At 41.8% G+C, this 24,539-nt stretch overlaps 2 long non-coding RNA genes across 3 annotated transcripts; both read right to left on the minus strand.

Moving 5' to 3' along the window:
* Nucleotides 1-1,065: 1,065 nt before the first annotated feature.
* Nucleotides 1,066-5,867, minus strand: LOC120607040 (uncharacterized). 2 transcript variants are annotated; one of them, XR_005654042.1, is made up of 3 exons: nucleotides 5,195-5,856; nucleotides 4,325-4,669; nucleotides 1,066-1,427 (listed from the first exon to the last, which is right to left on the minus strand). It is a non-coding gene; the product is annotated as an uncharacterized LOC120607040 (long non-coding RNA). The 2 variants fall into 2 exon arrangements; XR_005654041.1 differs by lacking the exon at nucleotides 1,066-1,427 and having other exon boundaries at nucleotides 2,213-4,669; nucleotides 5,195-5,867.
* Nucleotides 5,868-15,106: 9,239 nt separating this feature from the next.
* On the minus strand, nucleotides 15,107-24,041 carry LOC120607041 (uncharacterized). The gene is made up of 3 exons (XR_005654043.1): nucleotides 23,390-24,041; nucleotides 22,517-22,861; nucleotides 15,107-19,618 (listed from the first exon to the last, which is right to left on the minus strand). It is a non-coding gene; the product is annotated as an uncharacterized LOC120607041 (long non-coding RNA).
* Nucleotides 24,042-24,539: the final 498 nt, after the last annotated feature.

The raw sequence follows: 24,539 nt of genomic DNA on the forward strand, positions 1-24,539 counted from the left end.
AAATTGAATGTCTCATGAAGTAATTTAATATCTTAAGAAGAAACTTAATCTCTCACGAGAAATTTCGTGTCTTATGAAATAATTTAACGTCTTACGTAAAATTTACAGACTCATACAGAAATTTAACGTCTCCAAAGAGATTTAACGTCATACAAAGATACTTAATGTCTCATCACAATTTTGAATCTCCTCCAGGGAAATTCACTGTCCAACAAGGATATTTAATGTCTTACAAAGAAATTAAATGGCTTACAGAGCTTTTTAATGCTGAACAAAGTAATTTAATGTCTTCCAAAAAACTTAATGCCTCGTAAAGATAGTTGATGTTTGACATACAAATTTAATTCTTGCAATGAAATTTTTGTCTTCCCGGGAAGCTTAATATCTTCCACAGAATTAAGTGTCTTCCATAGAAGTTTAATGGTCTAGAGACAAGGTCGATTTCTTTTCATCAGTGCTCCCCAATGTCTAGAAACCTTCCTCATGTGACTATGCAGCACAGCCCAGTGCTGTCACTCTGATCTGTGGCTACACTCTTAGAGGGCCCCAGTTTGGGAGCCGAAGAGCTCTAAGCAGCTGTCACCTGATTCCCCCCCCCGCATCTCCCCAAACATGCCTCCTTCTGAAGCTGAAGGTGCCCTTTGTCCAAGGCCAGCCCTAAAGAATTAGTCACTTCCTGTTTTCTTGAGCACCCTATCCTGTTCGTCTTACATGTCAGTTGGTGAATTAATTACCTGCACTGTGAGCACAATAACGGTTCACTTAGATACTATTTAGGTGAACAAGCGCTCTGAGAGCTTTTGGTACTGAAAGTGGTATGTTTTCGGCATGAACGGTTGGATGAGCATAAACACAGAGAGGGCTATTTTGAGACTTTTTAGGCCTACAAAGCATCTTACCAGCACCTGAGCAGAGAACATGTTCTCTGAGTGTTCTACAACACACTGCCAGCAGAATCTTACGAGATGAGCACCATCTCCTAAGTTTTCAGCTGCTCCAGATGAAAACTAACACGTTCCAATGTTTGGTGAAAAGTACTCAATGTAGTCTTCTATAAAAGCCTCCCTCCAGCTCTCACCGTCTGGACTGTGGCAGACTAGCACAGCTGCCATGTTCTCCAAGGATTCGATTATGTCCTTTCTCAGACACCGTGCCATGGAACTGTTGGTGGAGGTGGTGGCTAACTCGCTGGTGGGTGCGATAATCATACTTCTCCAGCAACGGTTCATGACGTCTCTGGGGGACCGCTGGATGTCCAGGTGGTGTTTCACCACGATGTGCGTTTTTCTGGTCAGAAAGACCCTCGAGTTCATCCTCGCTACAGTCGGTAAATCCTTAAGAAATATCCTGTCTATTCTTCGAATGAAGAAGATATTTCCAGCAGTGACAGATGTCATTGTGGTTTAATCACTTCCAGAATATCTGGGCTTTGATGCCCAAAGGAAAAGCAAGCAAAAGACAAATGAGCAAGTGAGGCTATGTCAAACTAAGGAGCTCTGGCACAGCAAAGGACGAGGTACGATCCAGAACAGATACGCAGCCACATTGAGATGGAGCCTGAAGTGCCATACCAGAGGGACTGTCTGATGCCTCCAACGTTTAGAATGTTGCAACAGGGCCAGATACCTTTGCACTGAGCCTGAAACCTCATCTTTTGCCAGAGAACTGTTTTTAAGATGACAAGAGGGGATGATATGACTCTTGGAATTTGATGTGTTTCAAAAATATTTGATTTCTCGCTGGGAATGTAAAGTGTTACAAGGAAATTGAATGTCTTGCAAAGAAATTAAAAGTCTAACAGAGAATTCTAAAGTTTTACCAACAATTTTAATGTCTTTTCCGCAAATTTAATGTGTAACAAGGAAATGTAATGTCTTACAGGGATATGTAACGTCTTATGGGGAAATGTAATCTTACTGAGAGTTTACTCTCTCACAAAGAAGTTGAATATCTAATAAAGTGATTTCGCTTCTTAAGAAATCTAATATCTCACAAGAAATTTGTTGTCTTAGAGAGAAATTTAATGTCATCGGAGAAAACGTAATGTGTACCGTGATATTAATTTCTTACCAAAAACTAATGTCTAAATAAAGAATTGAAAGTTTCAAAACAATTTAATTTCTTACTGGGAAATTAAATGCCTAACAAGGAAGTTTAATGTCTAACAAAGATACGACTATCTCACAATGAAATTTAACGTCTCACGGGGAAATTGAATGTCTTACAAAGATTTTACTGTCTCTCAAGGAAATTCATGAGTTAGCGGGAAATTTAACGTCTGCCAAGAAATTTGATTTCTCACAAAGAATTTATGTCTCACAAAAAATTTACGCTCTCATGACGATATTTGATGTCTAACACATTAAATTCATGTCTTAGAAGGAGAAACAATGTCTCATAAAGTAATTTGATGTCTGACAAAGAAATGTGATGTCTTACAAAGAAATCGAATGTCTTACAAAGAAATTAAATGTCTTAGTGAGAAATTTAATCTCGCCAGGATTTTACTCTCTTACAAAGAAATTGAATGTCTCAAGAAGTAATTTAATATCTTAAGAAGAAACCTAATCTCTCACGAGAAATTTCTCGTGACGAAGAAATTTAACGTCTTACATAAAATTTATAGGCTTATACAGATATTTAATGTCTAAAAAGGAATTTACTGTCTTACGAAGATACTTAATGTCTCACTGAAATTTTTAATATATATATTAGAGAAATTTAATTTCCAAAGAGAATATTTAATGTCTTACAAAGAATTTAAATTCCTTACAAAGATTTTTGATGCTGAACAGAATAAATTAATATCTTACAAAAAATTTAATGTCTTATTAAGATAGTTGATGTTTTACATAAAAATTTAATTTCTTGCAATGAAATTTTTGTGTTACCGGGAAGCTTAATGTCCTACAAAGAATTGATTTCTTCCAAATAAATTTAATGTCTGACAGAGAATTTTAATGTCTTACAAAGAAATCGAATGTCTTACAAAACAATTGAATGTCTTACAATATAATTTTTGGTCGTTTTGAAATTTAATATTTTACCGAGAAATTTATTTTCTTACAGGAAAATTCAGTGTCTTTCAGAAAAATTTAATGTCTTACAATTTTTATACTCCTAGAAATAAATTGAATGAGTTTGAAAATGTTTAATTTCTGATAAGGAAATTTAATGTCTAAAAAGTAATTGAACGTTTTAATGGGATTTTACAGCCTTACAAAATTTATCGTCTTGTAAAGTAATTTAATGTCTTACGATGAAATTTAATATCTCAAAAGAAATTTAATGTCGTCCATAAAATTTAGTCTTATAAAACAATTAATATCTTTAAAGAAATTTAATGTCCTAATGTAATTTTTAATATTTTTATGAAAATTTAATGTCATATAGAAATTGTAATGTCTTACGGGGACATTTAATATTGAACGATATAATTTAATGTCTTATAAAGAAATGTAGTATCTCACAAAGATATCTGATGTCTTACAAAAAAATTTAATGTCTTACAAATACATTTAATGTGTTACCAGAAATTTTACGTCTTATAAAGAAATTTAAATTCTTACATAACATTTACAGTCTTATAAAGAAAGATAATGTCTGCAAAGAAATTTCATGTCTTACAAAGAAAATGAATGTGTCACTAGAATTTTTAATGTCTTTCAGGGAAATTTAATATCTAACAAGGAAATTTAATGTCTGACCAGAAATTTTAGTGTCTGAACAGTAAATTTAACGTCGGACCAGAAAATTTAATGTCTTATTGGAAAATTTAATATTCAACTAGGAAATTTACGTCTTGCAAGGAAATTTAATGTCTCACAAAGAAATTCGATGTCTTACAAAGACATTTAATGTCTTACATAGAAATGTTATGTCTTACTGGGAAATTTAATATCTTTCATAAAATTGACTGTCTTGCCAAGTCATTTAATGTCTACAAAGAAATGTAATGTCTTACAATGAAATTTAATGTCTTTTTAGAAATTTCATATTTCATCAAGAAATTGACTTTCTTACAGGGAAATTTAATGTCTTCAGGTAGATTGAATGTCTTATGAAGGTTTACACTCTTACAGAGAAATTTAATGTCTCTGAACTAACTTAAGTTCTTACAAAGAAATTTAATGTCTAACAAAGAAATTTATAGGTTACAAATGAATTTAATGTCCTATAGAGACACGTAAAATATTACAAAGAATATTGTCAAACTCTTCCTCTGTGTAAGGGAGGAAATGATAGAAAATGACTCATTCTATTCTTCTATAAAAGGCTCCCTCCACCTCTCACCGTTTGGACTATGGCAGACTAGCACACTTACCATGTTCTCAAAGGATTCAATTATGTCTTTTTTCGATTATGGGATGGTTGGGGGAGGCCATGGCAAACTCGATGGTGGGCGATATAAGCATATATCCGTACGAATGGTTCATGACTTCTCTTGGGTGTCGCTACATGTCCATGTCGTGTCTCACAACGATGTGCAACTTTCTGATGAAAAAGACCCTGATTTTCATCCTGGGTGGTCTTCCTCCAGTTGTGCAGAATCTAATTGTCGATAAATCTTTCAGAAATATCCTGTCTCTTGTCGAAAGAAGAAGATATTTCCTGAAGTGACAGATATCGTTGTGCTTTAATTGCTTCCAGAATATTTAGGCTTGGACACCTAAAGGAAAGGCAACAAAAGGACAAAGAAACAAGTGAGGACACAGGTAACTACAGAGCTCTGGCACAGCGAAGGAAAACGTACAATACACAACGTCTCCGAAGCCAAGTGAAAATGGAGCCGGAACTGCCATCCCAGAGGAACTGTCTTATCTCTCAAACATTTGGAATGTTGAAAGAGGGCCAGATCCCCTGTGCCCTGGGCCTAAAACCACCTTGTGTGTCAAAGAACTGCTTCCAAGATGAACAGCGCAAAGGGACTGATAACTACCAAATGAAAGTTAGAAACATCCTTTACAATGATCATCGCTATGTTCTGTTACTGCACCAGTAGTGATGCCTTCCTGCTATCGATGCCATTGCCCCCCTTCCCTTTCTCATAAATAGCCCCTGGCCTTTGTCTCCTAATCGGAACACTCTTTAGGCTTCTGCTGGAATCGGTGCTTCCTGAATAGCTATTCTCTTGTTTGATTTCAAATACATGCTCTCTATCTCTCACTTTGGCCTTATTTTTAGTTTAACATACCTGGTTCAGAAGTCAGGATGTCACGCGGCCTAACCGTCACGGACCAGCATCTCTGGAATGGGGTACGGCACCTCCAGAGTCCCGTCTGTGCTCGCCGCTTGCATGGAGCGTGTGCTCTTTGATGTGCGGCCCTCTTAGGTCCAGATCACGCTCGTCTTTTGGCCGAGGTCGCATGCCTTTATTCGAGAGTGGGAGGTGCTTTCCCCTCCAGGCGGATGATCGTGCAGGTCTTTGCATGTGTGAGTTGCAGCAAGAGCTTGGTACCACGTGGAACATCATCTTTTTGTGGTTCGAGCACTTTTCAGAAGTGCCGCGGAAGCAGCTCGCGGGGTTCTGTCCCTGCTGGGTGACTAGTCCCTGGGCTGCGTGTTCTTTCATTTCCTCTTCCTGTCTGTGTCTGTTATGCTGTTTGTCAAAGGAAAGAGATTTCATAAGGACAGGGATCTAAAGCTATCCAGGACAATCAATCTTTGATCGATAAGCAGAAGTTTTAGAAAACAAATGACTTTCTCAGAGAATCGTAAAGTCGACATTGTCCATCTGAGCAGCTGCTTTAAAACATCTTACTCTTTGTCCTGCCTGCAACCTAACAGGATGTATCAAAGAATTTAGTAACTGTCTGGTCAGAAATTTGGCAAACTTACAAGTACTACATGTTTTCACACTTTACCAGCAATGTTCAAGACTTTTCTACGCACAAGAGGGATATAAATCCAGCCCATGACTGCCAGAGTTGAAACAAACCCAAGGAAATTGTGAGAAAACATAGCTTTTTGAAAATTGAGCACAGCTGCCAAAAAGATTTCCTTGCATAAGGAGCATCTCCTTTAATATTCTTAAAAATTGTTCACTGAGGATAATACAAATCATAGAAGTCTGCTGTACACAAACATTAAAATGCTTAGCATTCTGAATGATGAACTTCACTTATTCCACCTGTTATAGATTAATGGGTTTAGCACAGTGCGGAGAAATTGGAACACAGTTGCACTGTTGCTGGAAATGTAAAATGGGGTGGCTGCTGTGGACAGCAGTGTGGAGATTCCTCCAGAAATCAGAAATAGTCTTACCATATGATCCAGTGATCTCACTTCTGGTTTTATGTGTGAGGATTGAAGGTAGGATTGTGAGAAGACATTTGTGCCTCTATTTTCATTGCATCATTATTCACAAGAGCCAAGAGGTAGAACGACCCCACTGGCCACTAACAAAAGAATGGTTAAAGAAAACGTGAGACATGCATACAAGGGACTAGCCTTATTTCACTTTATGCTAAGTGAAATAATCCAGTCATCAAATGATGAGTACGGTAAGATTCCATTGACAGGTGGTATGGAAAGTAGTCAAATTGATAGAAACAGTGAGCCGGTTTGGGGCTTCTCAAGTCAGTTGCCCTGTGTGGCCATGGAAGCTTTCCTAAGCTTGAGAAACCTTTTTTTCTGAAGATATTAAACTGAGTTAGCACCTTGATGGTGACGCGTGCAATTGGTGGCAGCAGAGGAGGGAGGAGGAGAGTCACCCATGGTACGAGAAGGTGCTTGAGGCAAAGGGTACTCTGAAGGGGCACGAACGCTGTCTCGCTTGATTAACTTCCTCCCAGGAACAGGCTCCAGATTAGAAAGCAAGAGCTTCTCGGAAAATCGACTGTCATCACCAGCAAGAGGGCCAGGTGCTGCACTGGGGACTTCCTTCATGCAGCATTCAGCAGCAGCACTGGCATTTACATTCAGAGGCGCTTTCTGAACCTCACACAGAGCCCTGGGCCATGGTCAGCACACTGGGCTCGCCGGCCGGAGCTTGCTGAAATGTCCTTCCCCTTACTTGGGAATGTTCACAGCTGACGTTTTGCTCAGCCTCAGGAGCTGCCAGTGGTCTGGAGACCCTCTTCACAGGGACTGCCCTTCCAGGAATACATGTGCTGGGTTGCAAGGTGGCGCTGAATCTGATGTCACAGAGAAGGGACCCATGCATAGGTTTAAGAGGGACCGTGGAAGGAAGAAAGCCTGTGAGTGGAACGACCACCCAGTAGAGACATCTGTAATGCGCTGACCTTGAAATGTGCGGCATCCAATGCTTTGGCTCTTTCACCACATCATTCGAAACAAAGCGTTTCAATACCAGCCTCGACAGCAGCAGTAACAAGCCCTGTCACTTTGCAACAAAACAGAGGGAACCGTTCCTGAGGGCCATTTTTGCACCCCTGGGGCCACTGCCCAGGGTTGTCAGCGCCTTGTCTGGCGCTGAGGCGTGTGCTGCGTGATCCTGAGGGTGAAAAGATTTAAGAACTGGACGAATTTGGCCGTGTCGACTTTCTACACAACTTCCAAATCTGAGTAGCTTTAGCAACAAACCAACCACTGGTGAGAAAATTCAATCTTCAATGAGCACGTTTGGGATGGTGTTTGGAACAGCACATTCCACCCTAGATTCTTTACTATATAAAGAAAGAAATCATTTGAGAAATAGCTCTGACCCCTGACGAGATACTTGCCCTTGGAGGTTGTCCCCAATTCTCTGAGGCGTTGCCTTCCTTTCTAGGTTTTCAGGGCTCCACACGCTGTAGGGCCTCGACTCCTTCCCCATACCCTCCCCATCTCTGATGCTTCAGTGAATCTGTGCTAAGGAATAGAGTGCCCAGAAATACACCCAAATGCATATACGGTTAATTAACCGACAACGAATTAGCTGCGATATACAATGGGAAAGCACAGAGTCTTCAAAGAGTGATGTTGAAAGAACTGAACATCCACTTGCAAATGAAGAAAATCGAGATTTCTGGTGAAGTTGGCAAAATAGGTCAACTATGTGCCGTCGCCTCTCATGGCCACCTCAAAATTATAACTAAAGCGCAGAACAACCGTCATGGAGACTCACCTGAAACCTAGATGTGTAGAAGTCCTAAAACTAAGAACACGTAGAAGTAACAACCTCAAGATCGGTAGAAGGAACGAAGACACAGAATGGGCTGGTTGCATATCCACGTTTGGCGGTTGTTACTGAGGAGGAGCATCTGGATTGTGGGGGTCACCCCGGAGAGCGAGGAGTCCCAGTCCTATACTATGCTCCCATCCCAGGGTGCCAGTGTCAGGAATAGAAGTCCCACAACATCTGTTTGTGAAAACGAGCGGAGATTGGACATACGTAAGAAGTATTATGGAACCATACACTCGAAACTCACATAATATTCTTAACTAATGTCACCTCAATAAGTTTAATAAAAAATATTTAAAAATTCACGACCTGAAAAAAATAAGTGAAAGGTCTGAAAAGAACCCTCATCAGAGACGGTAAACAGATGTGTTCATCTTCCATGTAAATTCCATATTTACTCAAGCCATAAGAAACCTGTGGAAATGTTAAGCTCTGAGGGTTTTAATTTTTCAAGGGGAGGATTCTCTTTCTTTTGACGTGTTTTGGGCCCTGACAATCATTAGGCAGATATTTTGCTCTAATCAATTCAGTGACCTAATATGAGATGTTTTGTAACATCAAAAAGAATAACGTAAATGCATTGATTATATGCAAATCGATATTATCTTCAAAAAGTGACACCGAAGACCATCCCCTGATCCTTCCCCACTGGAGCTGACAGTAACCGACTCCTCACCCCGCATGTTGGGGTTTCCAGGACAAGTGTCCATCCTGCATCCTGACCTTCTCGGGGCGAGGGAAGCCCCTCTGTACGAGAGGAGACTGAGTCTGAATGTAGGACGGACGAGAGAGTCAGTGACTGTCCTAGTGACCCAGACAGCACGATGGGCTCAGACCAGGAACAGGATGGGGGTGCAGAAGTGGTCAGGGGGTGGAGCTGAGACTGTGACACCCACAAGCACTTAAGTCTCCCCTTAGAGCCCCACAGGATCTTGAGGGACTAGGGAGCTAATGCTGGGGAGACGGGGCTGTCTCTGTTTGTATTGGGGAACGGTCTCCTCATTCTTGACGAGGACAATGCATCAGCTTCTGTGGCTGCTATAACAAAGTACCACAAACTGTGTCTCTTAAAACAAGAGAAAGCGGTTCTCTGACATCCTGGAGGCCAAACAACCAAAATCCAAGTATCGGCAGGACCGTGTTCCCTCCAGAGGCTCATGGAGAGATTGCGTGTCTTTCGTCTTCCATGTTTCGGTGGCTGTGGGCATCCTTGACTGTGGCTCCATCACTCCCAGCTCTGCCTCCATCTGCACGTGGCCTTCTCCTCTGTGTCTCTTTTCATCTTCTGTGTCTCATTATGTTTAGGACTCACCGGGATAATCCAAGGAGATCACATCTTGAGATTCTTTTTTTTGTTTAATGCCTACATCACCTGGTCTTTCTAGGTGACCTCCCATTCAAGGCCCAACCCTGCTTAGTTTCCGAGATCAGACAGCGTGACATGGCTGTACACCATGGATCGTGGCTCCACTGGGGTGAGAACCCAGGACCTTCTGCTTGTAAAGCAGACGTGCTAACTGCTACACTATGGAACCATGTCTGCATCTTGAGATTCTTAACTTGATGTTCTTATATGTGCAAGGAAATTTTTTGAGTGAGATCACATTCACATGTTCTGGGGTTTAAAATATAGGCATGTGTTTTGGGGGCACATTCAATCCCCCATAGATAGACAGCCTGACTCTCTGGTCCTTCCCTGATGGGATTTCCTCCATACCCAGTGTCTTACCGCTCAAGCCCATCCATGTCTGCATTTGTTCGAGAGCCTCCATTTGGGGCTCCTTCTCAGATCTGCAAGGAGCCCAGCTGAATCTAATTTTCACGCCAATTTAGCGGAAGTGGGTGATCATGGACAGGCAAGAGAGAGAACTCAGGAGAAAACAGCTAAATAAACCCAGCTGTGGGTCACGAAAGATCAGCAGCCTGGGCCCTATACACAGTCAAGCTTCTAGGCATGGAAAGACTGGTCTCGATTAATATCACATGCAACATGGGTCACTTGTTTTGTTCCTGGCTTAGATTCCTCTCCTATCGGCAACTCCCTCAACTGTCCCCAGCTTCCTATCAGCTCATACACAAATCCCCTGGGCCAAGGCCAACTTGTGGGCTGAGCTGAAGCAGGTCTTGGTTGTACAGGTGTGAGTTTTGGCTTTTCACACCTCTCCCAGACGATGCGGATATTGCTGTGCTCAGACAAGCTACGGGAGCCACGTCTCTACCGGGTCAGAATTGGAGACTGGAAACCTCTGGCCCTCAATGTGGTCCTCACCCTCAACCCTGCCCTGCATCACACCCTCCCCAGGCTCCATCGCGATCCCTCTGATAGTCTGACTACCCAGCACTCAGACTCCCTTCCTGACTCGAATCCCCAACTTCCTGTTGTCTTCTGTGTTCATGGTGTCCCCCGTCCTCCAATGCCTCTTTGCTCTCCAGACACTCAGTCCCCCACTGGATGCTCATCTCCCTCTCCCCTTTGTCTTCTGTCCCCTCTTTCCTGTCAGCCAGTCCATCTGTACTTCCTCTTGTCTTTGATGACATGACACTATTCTAAGTCTTCCAGAACAGTATCTTTTCCTCCAACCCAGTGTCTCACCCCTCATACCCATTCAAGGCTGGGAGAATGGCACCCTCACTTCACTGCAACAGATCCAGTTGCTCCTCGCTCAATAGGTAGGTCAGCCCTCAACTCAGATTCCTCAACCCCATCTATCGCCTCCAAAGAGACCTCCCACAGGGCCTCCTTAACCCCTTAAACCCAAATCATGTCCAACAACCTCAAACCCCACACAGGCTTTCCAATTTCTCATCTTGACTCTGAGCACACCCCACCCTCCGTGGCCCCCCTCTACACCCACCTTGCTTACCCATTATCCACCTCTGGTCGGGTCTCTAAGGATTCCAGCCAAATATCCCAGAATCCACAAGGAGCAAGAAAGGAAAGAGAAACAGGAAGAGACTTACTTCCCATATCCCAGGTTCAATCTATGGCCTCTGTTCAGTCAGGCACGTGGACTTTGTAAAAACAACAAAGGAAACAAAGAGTGAGGACACTGACGTCTGTCCTGAGCTCGAGGCCAGGGAGGGCTGGGGCATGGACAGGGGCATCAAGTGCCGGCCTGTGGGGAGCTGACGTGGCAGTGGACATTTGCAGAAATGGACTTTAAGGTCAATGCTGAGTGAAATATATCAGATAGAGAAAGGCACATACGACATGATTTCACTTATATGTGGATTCTAACAAAAAAACTCAACCAAAAAAAACAAACAACAAAAAGCCCAAATCGACCAAATCCATACAAAGAGAGAATGGATTGGTGAGTGGTGGTTGCCAGAGGCAGGGTGACAGTAGCGGGTGGGAGAAATGAGTGAAGGTGGTCAAAACATACAAACTTCTCGTTCTGAGAGGTGGGAATATAATTTACAGCATGGTCACTATAGTTCAAACTACTATGTTGCATATTTTAGATTTGTTAAGGCAGTAAATCTTAAAAGTTCTCATCCAGAGAGAAGAATTTTGGAAGGAAAGTTTGTAACTCTATGGTGATGGCTGTTAACTGGACTCATTGTGAGGATCATTTCCCAGTGGATACAAATATCGATTCGTTACGTTGCACACCTGAAACCAAGATAATGTAGATGTCAATTATGCCTCAATAAAAACTTGCACTAGACAGGTCAAGGAGCAAGGAGGACTTTATTCAAGACCATGCCAAAGGGCAGAGAGACCTAACCCAACGCCCTGAAACAAAAGGCTGGGAGAAGGTAAGGGGGAGGGTGCGGGAATCATTGGCCATTGTGTTTGCCGATTGGCCTTACAAAGAAGAAATGTAAAAGTTCTCATGAAATCCCGATTGGAGGCACTTTTACATGTTGGTTGTAAAGGCCCCGCTCAAGTTAGGCTCCTACCCTCCCTCAGAGCCTGGCACACAGGGGCTCCGGGAGGGTTACACTTCAAAGGAATGGGCCCAGGCCCTTGGAATAGGCATTCCCTGGGTCATGACATCTGCACAGTGCAGGAGGGCTCACGAAGCCCTTGCAGGCAGGATCCAGTTGGTATCTCCACCATGCCTGCAGTTTTTAAAGACTGCAAAACAGCTGAGAGAAGCTGAACAGTGCCATAATCTGATCTCACAGAAGATGGTGCTTCTGGAGATTTCCATGGAGACATCACATTACTGTCTACAGTCAACCCAAAGGGCTGAACTGCCCGGGGTCCTGTGCTTCCCTGAACACAGTTCTGGGGTGTGGCATCCAAGTCATCTGTGTCCCTGTCTGTCATCTGCCCTAGGCCTCCCCACAGGTCTCCGGAGCTGGTGCAACTCCATGTGGAGACTCAGCCAGGGCATCCTGGAGAAAGGGGAGGGCCCGAGGGACCCTCAGCACCTCTGAGATGGAAGCCAATGCAGCTCCTGGGTAGTCCCGCCCCATCCTGCACAGGAAGATCTCCTTGTTCCCCAGGAAACCAGGTGCTGCTGAAATGTCTTCAGTGACCATACGGAGGTGTCCTCATGAACCAGAACCCTGGGTCAGGGTGTCATTCCCTGATATCATTGAGTCCAGCTTGGGTTTTCTCCTCCCCTGTGGTAGCTCAGCTTGGAGAAGGATCCAGAGTTTATCCCAGGTCAGGCCTCTTGGAGAAGAGGAAGGACACAGGCAAAATGCCCTCCAAAGGTCAGACAGGGAGGCAGTGGTTTTCTGGGAATGAAGAGGGGTCCTTCCCTCACTGCTAGGGTCCCTGTCCTCCCTCCTGACTGTAAGAGGGATGCAGGTCCATCCCTGGGACAGCCGCAGGCATGAACTGACCTCCAGCTGTTCATGTCTATCCCCCGTCTCTATAAGGAACATGATCTGACCCGTAGTTGTCACACGGGGTGACAGTCTTCTACTGTGCGGATTCCCTCATCCATATAACATGTGTTTATCGAGCATCTGTTGGAGGCGAAGACAGGCAGACCTGATATCCAGCCTGACTGTCTCATCCTCCCAGACATCGTCACTGGAGGGAGCTTCTGTTCAGAGTCCCACTCTGAGCACAGAAAGGGACCTCCCCTAACACTTCAGGGGTTAACCTCGAGTGCGGGCTCCCTGTCCCTGCCTCTTGGTCGCATGCGGGCTCCTTGTCACCTCCGACTCCCTCCTTGCCCTGCCCCAGGCCTCAGCAAGGAATCCCCTCCACAGGGTCCTGGCATCTGGGTGCACAACGACCAGCCCTTGATCCTCATGTGACCCTCCCTGCATCCCTGGTGCAGCCTCTGACAAGACCACAGTTCTCCATGTTCCCTCCAGGGGGAGATATTGAGACCTCCTGACGAGAATCAAGCAGTTAAAACAGGAACCGGGCTTTGGCTGAGGAGGTGGAAACGCAGCCGGATTTGCATCTCACAGAGAAAAAGGCCGGCTAATGGGTCTTGGGATCCGGGCGCTTCGTGCGAAAGCGCCTCCACGTCTTGGTGACGGCGGATGTGAGGACTTTCGGGACCTGGGGGTGGGCGGCACCGTGGCGGGTGGTCGCGGTGGTCAGGCGCGCCCCGGAGCCGCCCTGACCGCTGAGTGCGGGTCGGGTCGGAGCTTGCAGGAGAGACTGGCGTCCGGAGCGTCCTGGAGTCTGCGGACGCTGCGGGAAGGTCGGGATATAGGCGCAGAGAGCGCGCAGGAGGCTGAGGCGACCGGCTCGAGCCGCCCATCGATGCCCCGTGGACCTGGGGACACCAGGCTGCAGCGACATTCCCTCGGGACTGCCCCATGTCTGGAGGACCAGGGCAGCTGTAACCCCACTTAGACCTGCTGCTGGGGGAGGCGCTGCTATCTGCACAGGGCCTGGGAGCCGGCTCTAGTTTTTCTATTGGAGATTTAAGAGGGAAAAGGGTAATAATTCCAACCAGGCCAGAAAATTGTGGATAGCTATTGACAGAAGGGCCCTCTTCCATTATTATAACAGGAAAATAATGCACTGGAAAGTTCTTTTAAGAAAAACAGCCATTTTCTATTTATGAGTAACTGTGGTGCATGTTTTATCTGTCGGCTACACTGTTGATGTCACTTTATCTCTTAGGCAATGGTGTAAGCCACCCCTATTTATGTTTTAGCTCAGGAATGTTGAGTTATGTTAACTCTCCTATGAGGTGAACTTTTCATGAGTTCATGCATATCATGTTCTGTGAACACTCATGTCATTTCTATCTGTCCATTTCTGTTAGTCTCTACAAACAAGTAGAGAGCCACATTTCCCCTTGCAGACAGAAGGCACATGATTACCGCCTCCTCCCTCACCCCCCCAAAAGATGTCCCAATGCTACAGGGGAATGACGAAGGCATTTGTGGTGGAGGTGTGTTCCAGAGAGGTGATGGAAATTGCTTTTGAGTCCTATCCCCTCAAAATCCTGTGCAGAAGGCACCTCCTGGGCCTGTCACAATGTTGGGGTTGATGAAGGACAGAAGTAGAGGTCGATAACTTAAGAATCACACTAAAGAGCTGACAACAGAATCTGCCAAGGGACTGGAGGCAGAGAGAAAAACAGTGAAGTTAGGATAGTACAGAGTCCTCTCTGCCGCACTTGAGAGAACATCAAAGGCTCTCGGGGATCAGAGAGGGTCCAGGGCTGTGGGATGCCGCAGGAGCTTGGAACAACTTAGAACATCATCTTTGCTTTCTCATCTTTTCATGGTTCGCGAACTTGTGAGAAGCTCCCTGGAATGAGCCTGCAGTGTTCTCTCCCTGCTGGGTGACTAGTCCCTTGGCCGTGTGTTCTTTCATTTCCTCTTCTTCTCTGTGCCTGTTCTGTTGTTTGTCATAGGAAAGAGATTTCATGAGGACAGGGATCTAAAACTCTCTGGGACAATCAGTCTTTGATCGATAAGCACAAATTTCAAGAAAACAAATTACTTTCTCAGAGAATCGTAAAGTCAACTTTGGCCATCTGGGCAGGTGCTTGAGAACATCTTACAGTTTGTCCTGCTGCAACATGACAAGATATTTCAAAAGATTTCGTAACTCTATTACAAGTGGAAGTAGACTTTTCAAAGCCTTATCAGCAATTTTCAAGACGTTTGGACACATAACAGGGATATGAACCCAGCCCACGACTGCCGGAGATGAAACAAACCAAAGGAAAAAAGTGGGAAAAGAAGCTTTTCAGAACAGAGAACGAGCTGCCAAAAAGGTCCCCTTGCATTAGGAGCCTTTTAAGGTCCTTAAAGGTCGTTGACCAAGGACAATAGGAATCTTAAAGGTCTGCTGTAGAGAAGCTTGAAAAGGTGTAGCCATCTGAATGATGAACTGCACTTATTCCAACTCCTATAAGCTAATAGGTTTTGCCTCATGGTCCCTGTCTCATGGTAAAGAATAATTTTTAAATGTAACTCTCAGGTTGCTGGCTGTATCTGTCAATAATATGTATGTGCACGTTTGGAGGAAGGATTAGAATCGGTTTATTAAAAAACCTTGCTTACCTGGCTTCAATAAATTGAGACATACTTTGTTATCCACCTCAAACACTTTCACGATCACATGATCTGGGAAGATATTTAGTATGAAAACTCATTTAAGATGCCTCAATATAAAAAAAATTGTCTTTAGGATTCTCAATATTTCCCATAATATTTTATTTTCTCTGGATTTACAAAAAAGAGTAAGTGCACTTTAAGTCTTACAAGTTTTGCCAAAAGGAAAATAGCCTAGGAAAGTAATTGACTGTACTTACTATTTCCTGAAATTTTCATGAGTAATTTAAACATAAATATTGAGTGTTGTGCGCGGAAGGGGGCGGGAGGCAGTGTGCGGTTAGCTTTAAGGGCATAGAACAGAATACTGACGCTGTCCAGTCACCGAAAAATTTCATTTTGCGGCGGCCACTTGTAGGAACAATGCCACACTACACGGTTCTGAAAAAAACATGACAGATTTTTCTTCTATAAGAAATGCTTGCACCTAATGATAGTTAGGACTTTGCATCATTACGCAGATGCCTCTTGATGGTAAGAATGTAAGAGTAGAAGGTCTAGAAAAAGGTAGAGTTATTTCATTAGTTTCTCCCCAGCGTCTAGAAACCTTCCTCACGTGACTATGCAGCACAGCCCGGTGCTGTCACTCTGATCTGTGGCTACACTCTTAGAGAGCCCCACTTTTGGAGCCGAAGAGCTCTAAGCAGCTGTTACCTGATCCTCCCCCGCATCCCCCCAAACATGCCTCCTTCTGAAGCTTTAGTCCAAGGCCAGCCCTAAAGAATTAGTCACTTCCTGTTTTCTTGAGCACCCTATCATGTTCCTCTTACATGTCAGTAAGCACCTGTGACCACAATAATGGTTCACTTAGACACTATTTAGGTGAACAAGGGCTCTGAGAGCTTTCGGTCCTGAAAGTGGTATGTTTTCGGCATGAACTGTTGGGTGAGCATGATAACAGAGAGGGCTATTTTGAGACTTTTTAGGCCTACAAAGCATCTTACCAGCACCTGAGCAGAGAACATGTTCTCTGAGTGTTCTACAACACACTGCTAACAGAATCTTAGGAGATGAGCACCATCTCCTAAGTTTTCAGCTTCTCCAGATGAAAACTAACGCGTTCCAATGTTTGGTGAAAAGTAATCAATCTATTCTTCTATAAAAGCCTCCCTCCAGCTCTCACCGTCTGGACTGTGGCAGACTAGCACAGCTGCCATGTTCTCCAAGGATTTGATTATGGCGTTTCTCAAACACCGTGCCATGGAAGTGTTGGTGGAGGCCGTGGCTAACTCACTGGTGGGTGAGATAATCATACTGCTCCAGGAACGGTTCATGACGTCCCTGGGGGACCACTGGATGTCCAGGTGGTGTTTCACCACGATGTGCGAGTTTCTGATCAGAAAGACCCTCGGGTTCATCCTCGCTACAGTCGGTAAATCCTTAAGAAATATCCTGTCTATTCTTCGAATGAAGAAGATATTTCCGGCGGTGACAGATGTCATTGTGGTTTAATCACTTCCAGAATATCTGGGCTTTGACGCCCAAAAGAAAAGCAAGCAAAAGACAAATGAGCAAGTGAGGCTACGTCAAACTAAGGAGCTCTGGCACAGCAAAGGACGAGGTACGATCCAGAACAGATACGCAGCCACGTTGAGATGGAGCCTGAACTGCCATCCCAGAGGGACTGTCTGATGCCTCCAACGTTTGGAATGTTGCAACAAGGCCAGATACCTTTGCACTGAGCCTGAAACCTCATCTTTTGCCAGAGAACTGTTTTTAAGATGACAAGAGGGGAGATGATATGACTCTTGGAATTTGAAGTGTTATAAAAATATTTGATTTCTCCTGGGAATGTAAAGTCTTACAAGGAAATTGAATGTCTTGCAAAGAAATTAAAAGTCTAACAGAGAATTCTAAAGTTTTACCAACAATTTTAATGTCTTTTCTGCAAATTTGATGTCTAATAAGGAAATGTAATGTCTTACGAGGAAATGTAACGTCTTACAGGGAAATGTAATCTTACTGGGTGTTTACTCTCTTACAAAGAAGTTGAATGTCTAATAAAGTGATTTCGCTTCTTAAGAAATCTAATATCTCACAAGAAATTTGTTGTCTTAGAAAGAAATTTAATGTCATCGGAGAAAGCGTAATGTGTACCGCGCTATTAATTTCTTACCAAAAACTAATGTCTAAATAAAGAATTGAAAGTTTCAAAACAATTTAATTTCTTACTGGGAAATTAAATGCCTAACAAGGAAATTTAATGTCTAACAAAGATACAACTGTCTCACAATGAAATTTAACGTCTCACGGGGAAATTGAATGTCTTACAAAGATTTTACTGTCTCTCAAGGAAATTCATGAGTTAGCGGGAAATTTAACGTCTGCCAAGAAATTTGATTTCTCACAAAGAATTTAGATCTCACAAAGAATTTACGCTCTTATGAGGATATTTGATGTCTATCACAGTAAATTCTTGTCTTACAAGGAGAAACAATGTCTCATAAAGGAATTTGATGTCTGACAAAGAAATGTGACGTCTTACAAAGAAATCGAATGTCTTACAAAGAAATGAAATGTCTTACCGAAAAATGTAATCTCGCCAGGATTTTACTCTCTTACAAAGAAATTGAATGTCTCATGAAGTAATTTAATATCTTAAGAAGAAACTTAATCTCTCACGAGAAATTTCGTGTCTTATGAAATAATTTAACGTCTTACGTAAAATTTACAGACTCATACAGAAATTTAACGTCTCCAAAGAGATTTAACGTCATACAAAGATACTTAATGTCTCACCACAATTTTGAATCTCCTCCAGGGAAATTCACTGTCCAACAAGGATATTTAATGTCTTACAAAGAAATTAAATGGCTTACAGAGCTTTTTAATGCTGAACAAAGTAATTTAATGTCTTCCAAAAAACTTAATGCCTCGTAAAGATAGTTGATGTTTGACATACAAATTTAATTCTTGCAATGAAATTTTTGTCTTCCCGGGAAGCTTAATATCTTCCACAGAATTAAGTGTCTTCCATAGAAGTTTAATGGTCTAGAGACAAGGTCGATTTCTTTTCATCAGTGCTCCCCAATGTCTAGAAACCTTCCTCATGTGACTATGCAGCACAGCCCAGTGCTGTCACTCTGATCTGTGGCTACACTCTTAGAGGGCCCCAGTTTGGGAGCCGAAGAGCTCTAAGCAGCTGTCACCTGATTCCCCCCCCCGCATCTCCCCAAACATGCCTCCTTCTGAAGCTGAAGGTGCCCTTTGTCCAAGGCCAGCCCTAAAGAATTAGTCACTTCCTGTTTTCTTGAGCACCCTATCCTGTTCGTCTTACATGTCAGTTGGTGAATTAATTACCTGCACTGTGAGCACAATAACGGTTCACTTAGATACTATTTAGGTGAACAAGCGCTCTGAGAGCTTTTGGTACTGAAAGTGGTATGTTTTCGGCATGAACGGTTGGATGAGCATAAACACAGAGAGGGCTATTTTGAGACTTTTTAGGCCTACAAAGCATCTTACCAGCACCTGAGCAGAGAACATGTTCTCTGAGTGTTCTACAACACACTGCCAGCAGAATCTTACGAGATGAGCACCATCTCCTAAGTTTTCAGCTGCTCCAGATGAAAACTAACACGTTCCAATGTTTGGTGAAAAGTACTCAATGTATTCTTCTATAAAAGCCTCCCTCCAGCTCTCACCGTCTGGACTGTGGCAGACTAGCACAGCTGCCATGTTCTCCAAGGATTCGATTATGTCCTTTCTCAGACACCGTGCCATGGAACTGTTGGTGGAGGTGGTGGCTAACTCGCTGGTGGGTGCGATAATCATACTTCTCCAGCAACGGTTCATGACGTCTCTGGGGGACCGCTGGATGTCCAGGTGGTGTTTCACCACGATGTGCGTTTTTCTGGTCAGAAAGACCCTCGAGTTCATCCTCGCTACAGTCGGTAAATCCTTAAGAAATATCCTGTCTATTCTTCGAATGAAGAAGATATTTCCAGCAGTGACAGATGTCATTGTGGTTTAATCACTTCCAGAATATCTGGGCTTTGATGCCCAAAGGAAAAGCAAGCAAAAGACAAATGAGCAAGTGAGGCTATGTCAAACTAAGGAGCTCTGGCACAGCAAAGGACGAGGTACGATCCAGAACAGATACGCAGCCACATTGAGATGGAGCCTGAACTGCCATCCCAGAGGGACTGTCTGATGCCTCCAACGTTTAGAATGTTGCAACAGGGCCAGATACCTTTGCACTGAGCCTGAAACCTCATCTTTTGCCAGAGAACTGTTTTTAAGATGACAAGAGGGGAGATGATATGACTCTTGGAATTTGATGTGTTTCAAAAATATTTGATTTCTCGCTGGGAATGTAAAGTGTTACAAGGAAATTGAATGTCTTGCAAAGAAATTAAAAGTCTAACAGAGAATTCTAAAGTTTTACCAACAATTTTAATGTCTTTTCCGCAAATTTAATGTGTAACAAGGAAATGTAATGTCTTACAGGGATATGTAACGTCTTATGGGGAAATGTAATCTTACTGAGAGTTTACTCTCTCACAAAGAAGTTGAATATCTAATAAAGTGATTTCGCTTCTTAAGAAATCTAATATCTCACAAGAAATTTGTTGTCTTAGAGAGAAATTTAATGTCATCGGAGAAAACGTAATGTGTACCGTGATATTAATTTCTTACCAAAAACTAATGTCTAAATAAAGAATTGAAAGTTTCAAAACAATTTAATTTCTTACTGGGAAATTAAATGCCTAACAAGGAAGTTTAATGTCTAACAAAGATACGACTATCTCACAATGAAATTTAACGTCTCACAGGGAAATTGAATGTCTTACAAAGATTTTACTGTCTCTCAAAGAAATTCATGAGTTAGCGGGAAATTTAACGTCTGCCAAGAAATTTGATTTCTCACAAAGAATTTACGTCTCACAAAAAATTTACGCTCTCATGAGGATATTTGATGTCTAACACATTAAATTCATGTCTCACAAGGAGAAACAATGTCTCATTAAGTAATTTGATGTCTGACAAAGAAATGTGATGTCTTACAAAGAAATCGAATGTCTTACAAAGAAATTAAATGTCTTAGCGAGAAATTTAATCTCGCCAGGATTTTACTCTCTTACAAAGAAATTTAATGTCTCAAGAAGTAATTTAATATCTTAAGAAGAATCCTAATCTCTCACGAGAAATTTCTCGTGACGAAGAAATTTAACGTCTTACATAAAATTTATAGGCTTATACAGATATTTAATGTCTAAAAAGGAATTTACTGTCTTACGAAGATACTTAATGTCTCACTGAAATTTTTAATATATATATTAGAGAAATTTAATTTCCAAAGAGAATATTTAATGTCTTACAAAGAATTTAAATTCCTTACAAAGATTTTTGATGCTGAACAGAATAAATTAATATCTTACAAAAAATTTAATGTCTTATTAAGATAGTTGATGTTTTACATAAAAATTTAATTTCTTGCAATGAAATTTTTGTGTTACCGGGAAGCTTAATGTCCTACAAAGAATTGATTTCTTCCAAATAAATTTAATGTCTGACAGAGAATTTTAATGTCTTACAAAGAAATCGAATGTCTTACAAAACAATTGAATGTCTTACAATATAATTTTTGGTCGTTTTGAAATTTAATATTTTACCGAGAAATTTATTTTCTTACAGGAAAATTCAGTGTCTTTCAGAAAAATTTAATGTCTTACAATTTTTATACTCCTAGAAATAAATTGAATGAGTTTGAAAATGTTTAATTTCTGATAAGGAAATTTAATGTCTAAAAAGTAATTGAACGTTTTAATGGGATTTTACAGCCTTACAAAATTTATCGTCTTGTAAAGTAATTTAATGTCTTACGATGAAATTTAATATCTCGAAAGAAATTTAATGTCGTCCATAAAATTTAGTCTTATAAAACAATTAATATCTTTAAAGAAATTTAATGTCCTAATGTAATTTTTAATATTTTTATGAAAATTTAATGTCATACAGAAATTGTAGTGTCTTACGGGGATATTTAATATTGAACGATATAATTTAATGTCTTATAAAGTAATGTAGTATCTCACAAAGATATCCGATGTCTTACAAAATAATTTAATGTCTTACAAATACATTTAATGTGTTACCAGAAATTTTACGTCTTATAAAGAAATTTAAATTCTTACATAACATTTACAGTCTTATAAAGAAAGATAATGTCTGCAAAGAAATTTCATGTCTTACAAGAAAATGAATGTGTCACTAGAATTTTTAATGTCTTTCAGGGAAATTTAATATCTAACAAGGAAATTTAATGTCTGACCAGAAATTTTAGTGTCTGAACAGTAAATTTAACGTCGGACCAGAAAATTTAATGTCTTATTGGAAAATTTAATATTCAACTAGGAAATTTACGTCTTGCAAGGAAATTTAATGTCTCACAAAGAAATTCGATGTCTTACAAAGACATTTAATGTCTTACATAGAAATGTTATGTCTTACTGGGAAATTTAATATCTTTCATAAAATTGACTGTCTTGCCAAGTCATTTAATGTCTACAAAGAAATGTAATGTCTTACAATGAAATTTAATGTCTTTTTAGAAATTTCATATTTCATCAAGAAATTGACTTTCTTACAGGGAAATTTAATGTCTTCAGGTAGATTGAATGTCTTATGAAGGTTTACACTCTTACAGAGAAATTTAATGTCTCTGAACTAACTTAAGTTCTTACAAAGAAATTTAATGTCTAACAAAGAAATTTATAGGTTACAAATGAATTTAATGTCCTATAGAGACACGTAAAATATTACAAAGAATATTGTCAAACTCTTCCTCTGTGTAAGGGAGGAAATGATAGAAAATGACTCATTCTATTCTTCTATAAAAGGCTCCCTCCACCTCTCACCGTTTGGACTATGGCAGACTAGCACACTTACCATGTTCTCAAAGGATTCAATTATGTCTTTTTTCGATTATGGGATGGTTGGGGGAGGCCATGGCAAACTCGATGGTGGGCGAGATAAGCATATATCCGTACGAATGGTTCATGACTACTCTTGGGTGTCGCTACATGTCCATGTCGTGTCTCACAACGATGTGCAACTTTCTGATGAAAAAGACCCTGATTTTCATCCTGGGTGGTCTTCCTCCAGTTGTGCAGAATCTAATTGTCGATAAATCTTTCAGAAATATCCTGTCTCTTGTCGAAAGAAGAAGATATTTCCTGAAGTGACAGATATCGTTGTGCTTTAATTGCTTCCAGAATATTTAGGCTTGGACACCTAAAGGAAAGGCAACAAAAGGACAAAGAAACAAGTGAGGACACAGGTAACTACAGAGCTCTGGCACAGCGAAGGAAAACGTACAATACACAACGTCTCCGAAGCCAAGTGAAAATGGAGCCGGAACTGCCATCCCAGAGGAGGAACTGTCTCATCTCTCAAACATTTGGAATGTGGAAACAGGGCCAGATCCCCTTTGCCCTGGGCCTAAAACCACCTTGTGTGTCAAAGAACTGCTTCCAAGATGAACAGCGCAAAGGGACTGATAACTACCAAATGAAAGTTAGAAACATCCTTTACAATGATCATCGCTATGTTCTGTTACTGCACCAGTAGTGATGCCTTCCTGCTATCGATGCCATTGCCCCCCTTCCCTTTCTCATAAATAGCCCCTGGCCTTTGTCTCCTAATCGGAACACTCTTTAGGCTTCTGCTGGAATCGGTGCTTCCTGAATAGTTATTCTCTTGTTTGATTTCAAATACATGCTCTCTATCTCTCACTTTGGCCTTATTTTTAGTTTAACATACCTGGTTCAGAAGTCAGGATGTCACGCGGCCTAACCGTCTCTGGAATGGGGTACGGCGCCTCCAGAGCCCCGTCTGTGCTCACCGCTTGCATGGAGCGTGTGCTCTTTGATGTGCGGCCCTCTTAGGTCCAGATCACGCTCGTCTTTCGGCCGAGGTCGCATGCCTTTATTCGAGAGTGGGAGGTGCTTTCCCCTCCAGGCGGATGATCGTGCAGGTCTTTGCATGTGTGAGTTGCAGCAAGAGCTTGGTACCACGTGGAACATCATCTTTTTGTGGTTCGAGCACTTTTCAGAAGTGCCGCGGAAGCAGCTCGCGGGGTTCTGTCCCTGCTGGGTGACTAGTCCCTGGGCTGCGTGTTCTTTCATTTCCTCTTCCTGTCTGTGTCTGTTATGCTGTTTGTCAAAGGAAAGAGATTTCATAAGGACAGGGATCTAAAGCTATCCAGGACAATCAATCTTTGATCGATAAGCAGAAGTTTTAGGAAACAAATGACTTTCTCAGAGAATCGTAAAGTCAACTTTGTCCATCTGAGCAGGTGCTTTACAACATCTTACTCTTTGTCCTGCCTGCAACCTAACAGGATGTATCAAAGAATTTAGTAACTGTCTGGTCAGAAATTTGGCAAACTTACAAGTACTACATGTTTTCACACTTTACCAGCAATGTTCAAGACTTTTCTACGCACAAGAGGGAAATAAATCCAGCCCATGACTGCCAGAGTTGAAACAAACCCAAGGAAATTGTGAGAAAACATAGCTTTTTGAAAATTGAGCACAGCTGCCAAAAAGATTTCCTTGCATAAGGAGCATCTCCTTTAATATTCTTAAAAATTGTTCACTGAGGATAATACAAATCATAGAAGTCTGCTGTACACAAACATTAAAATGCTTAGCATTCTGAATGATGAACTTCACTTATTCCACCTGTTATAGATTAATGGGTTTAGCACAGTGCGGAGAAATTGGAACACAGGTGCACTGTTGCTGGAAATGTAAAATGGGGTGGCTGCTGTGGACAGCAGTGTGGAGTTTCCTCCAGAAATCAGAAATAGTCTTACCGTATGATCCAGTGATCTCACTTCTGGTTTTATGTGTGAGGATTGAAGGTAGGATTGTGAGAAGACATTTGTGCCCCTATTTTCATTGCATCA

The sequence above is a fragment of the Pteropus medius genome, unplaced genomic scaffold, assembly GCF_902729225.1.
Source record: "Pteropus medius unplaced genomic scaffold, Ma_sr-lr_union100, whole genome shotgun sequence".
NCBI lineage: Eukaryota > Metazoa > Chordata > Mammalia > Chiroptera > Pteropodidae > Pteropus > Pteropus medius.